Here is a 3,700-nt window from a genome sequence, read left to right as displayed (position 1 = left end):
TAAATATTGAGTGAGTAGCTACGTGTGAGTGTGCTTTTTAAAAAAAGTGGGTAAAACCAAGGATGTGTTGGGGTGTTATCTGCAATATATTAAAGCAAAAAAAATTATGTTCGTCAACGCCTAATAACTCCGGTCAATGCCGAGTAGTGATGTGCCAGTCCTTATTTATTCGGACTAGTCTAGTCTTACGACCGGGCCTATCATTCCTTGGGACCCGTTATTCAGACTATCAGCACTAGAACTGATTCAAAAGAGAAATAAAGTTGAGAGGCGTCATCATGGAAGTAACTTTAATAATTTTAGGCCTGATATGCAGAATTGAACAGGAACGTACCGAGACTGAATTGGTTCTAAATAAGGATCGACACAACACTACTAATGCCGGGTACTGCCACTAGTAATAAATAAGATTCATTTTGTTTCAATATATGAGGATCTACTCATCGTCTTGTTTATTATATATTAATGTATGTATTAGACGACGAATGTTTCTTATCAAATTATCCCTTTGTCTACATGGGATGGAGGAAGGGGAACAAAGTAACGAGGTGGAGAATGGAATGATTGGATTTTTTTATCCTACCATTCCAAAGGACAAAAAAAGAGAAAGAAAAGGAATGAGTCATGGAGAGTCATCCCTTTATATATATAGACACGAGGCAGAATAAAATACATATTTTGTCTTTATTTCCTTCCAAGATATCGATCCCTTCTCGTCTTTAAGACAGTTGGTTCACTACCATACAAAAAGCATATTATTATACATTGGTTCATTATTATTAATATTCAGATGGAGGATATAAAGGGAATTCCTTAGACTAAGAGTGACCATCTAGAGGAATTACGAATGAAGGGTGGACGGAAATAAACTTTAATTTATGTAAAGAATGGGTTCTCAGCCATCACTTTATGATTTTAGTTCTTTTGGGGTACTGGTCTAGACTATTATTATTGGTGGAACATCGTGGAGAGCAAGTCCAAAAGAACACACTAAAACATTATCGACTCCCTAAGGTTACCCATTAGGAAGGATATAGTCGAAGGGAGTGAGGTCGGGAGATGATTGGGGTCAAAAGTCTGAGGCCTGGTTCTTCTTTGCAGTATATCAGGGAGCTCCATCCTGCTGCGACAAATAATTACTCTTGGGGTAATTGCCCTACAACCAAGGTAAGACATTGTACCTAAGCCCTTTGGGGTAGGCCTCCATACTGACAAACTGTCCTTGTTTGGAGAAGTAGGGGAATATCTTATTCCCATTACTGCATATGACCTCAAATACCATTATGCTTTTTATGGCATAGCCCGTGATCAAGGACAATAGATACAATCTCCTTTGGGTCCTATTGAGCCCGAAGGAGAGTGGGAATGATTTGCCACCCTGAACAAAATTTGACAAAAGAAAGAAAACCATTAGTACCCTATGCGAAGTGAAAAATGTTGCCAGATATCTTAAATTAGCATCAAAGTCATTTAAGTTTATTTACGGTCACCCTGTATAGGGCTAATTATATCAATCCTTACAATTTTAAACATTATCAAAACCTTTATATAGATGAAGGAGCCAGATTTTGATATTTAGAAGTGTGTGATTAGTAGTGATGTCCAAATTATGCACAATAAATGGAGCCAAATATGCAACTTAAAATGGAGAAAAAAATCAAAAATGCAAATAAAGAAAAAATGGTAAAGGTTCTTTCACAGTCCACGGATGTCATGGGGGCGCAGTTGAGGCTGGCTATGATGTTGGGATTCTCTTTCATGCCATACACATTCACACCAGAGAGCACTAAACCAATATTACTCATACTTTCAAATGTTGGGTTCTTCTTGAGAATCTCTTAGAGCTTGTGGGCAAACTTCTTAGTATTGCTTTCCACCAGCTGAGTGATACTCTCCTTTAGGACCTTGAAGTTTGACTTTATTATGGTGAGGTCTTAGGCAAGAGAGGGATCCTCAAAAAGCTTCTTGAACACTTCGATGGCCCTGCTCTCGTCTTCAGGAATTTGCAGAATAAACTCCGTAACTATGAAAAAGTGTTGGGGCTGGGGCACCTAAGAGACAGACCTCTCTTGCTTCAGAGGGGAAAACTTAGAGATTACTTATAATCAGGCAAAAAAAGAGAAAATGCAATTGTTGAAATTGTTGAATTGGTTACAGTCGTAATGCAATTAATCAATCTTTGGTTATCCCGAAACCTCAGTTTATGATGCCTAAAAGGATGGCAAATTATTTAGGAAAGTCCACAAGCCAAAGTGTGACAAAAAGAGATAAACTGAACAAAAATGCAATTAGAGCCATTCAACTCTCTCCACTGCCATCAATTTGATTTTAATTAAATATAACACATGTTATTTTTTTTTCTTGTTTTTAATTTTATAAAATCTACATAACCTCATTATTTTTATAAGTTTTACGCAAGTTTTGCTTACCAATATATCAAATTTTTTGTATGATATCTCATTTTTTCTCAAGTGGCATGATTGCAAATAATTTCCCCGTGGATGGGATTGGATATTTATAGCAATTAGGACTCGACCAATATATCGGCGAGTCGATTGAATCGATAAACTATGACATTTGAGAATAATTATTCAGTGACCTACAAAATTTTGTACATTCTTATCAAACTTTGCCACTTAAAACATAATTATTAATCAACATTTGTGATAAAAAAAATAAACTTTTTAAGTTACTTAACCTTTGAAAACATTATTCGGCCTCTGAGCCTATTCAGATAAAAGACCACTTTCCTTAATTAATAATTTAGAACTTGACCCTCAATGTATGATACTAACATTTAAGGAATGTGATATCACTTTCAATTGTTTTAATTTTCAGAAGTTTTATTCATTCATGGATGTACCTCGGGTGGGGGATGGGGGGAGGACATTCAAGAATACATGGAAACAAAGAAGTACTAATGTCCTCTTCTGTTCATATCAGAAAAAAATACCATCAAAGAGCTAGTTATTGTAGTTTAATTACAAAATGGGTCTACCATTCTCAAAATTTGTACATAACATTTTATTAATTAATTACCCTGCACAATCTTGAAAGTCGGGTCTTTATGAGGGGAAACTTGGACTTGCTTTTGAATATAAGGAGAGGAAGAGGAGGTGTAAATTATGTATTTGATTTTTTTATTCATCCTTTCTGATTATAATATATCTATTTAATGTTATATTCTATTCATATTTTGTTTATTATGATTACAAAATAATTAAATTCATTATTATTCATTAATAATTTTATTTATTAGAAGAAAATGTAGGACATAATTGTTTTTATTTTTATTATACTGTACTTAATATTTTAGGTCTTTTTGAATATTTATAAATAAAATATCATAACCATAATATGAAATAATAGTCGTAGGTATGATACAGAAACCTCCTAATCCAAAAATTTGGCTCGCTCTGACAATTTTTTACTATTTAAATCTAAAGCAGAATTGAGATTAATGAAGTCAAATGACTAGAAAAAACCCAAGCTTATAAACACATTTGCAAAAAAACTTCATTTCTAGGATATCATAAAATTAAAAAAAAAAACATTTTCCAAATTTGTTTTAAACTAGTTATTAATATTTAGCCAAGATTGAAATCATTTCCCTAAAAGTTATCATCTCTTACGTTTATGGATATGATCAGACTAGTTATCAATAATAATAATAAAACGCATTTGTCCTCTATACCAGTGG

The sequence above is a fragment of the Lepeophtheirus salmonis genome, chromosome 6 (genome assembly GCF_016086655.4).
Source record: "Lepeophtheirus salmonis chromosome 6, UVic_Lsal_1.4, whole genome shotgun sequence".
Classification (NCBI taxonomy): domain Eukaryota; kingdom Metazoa; phylum Arthropoda; class Copepoda; order Siphonostomatoida; family Caligidae; genus Lepeophtheirus; species Lepeophtheirus salmonis.
The sequence above is the reverse complement of the archived record's forward strand: the minus strand, read 5'-3'. Positions refer to the sequence as shown.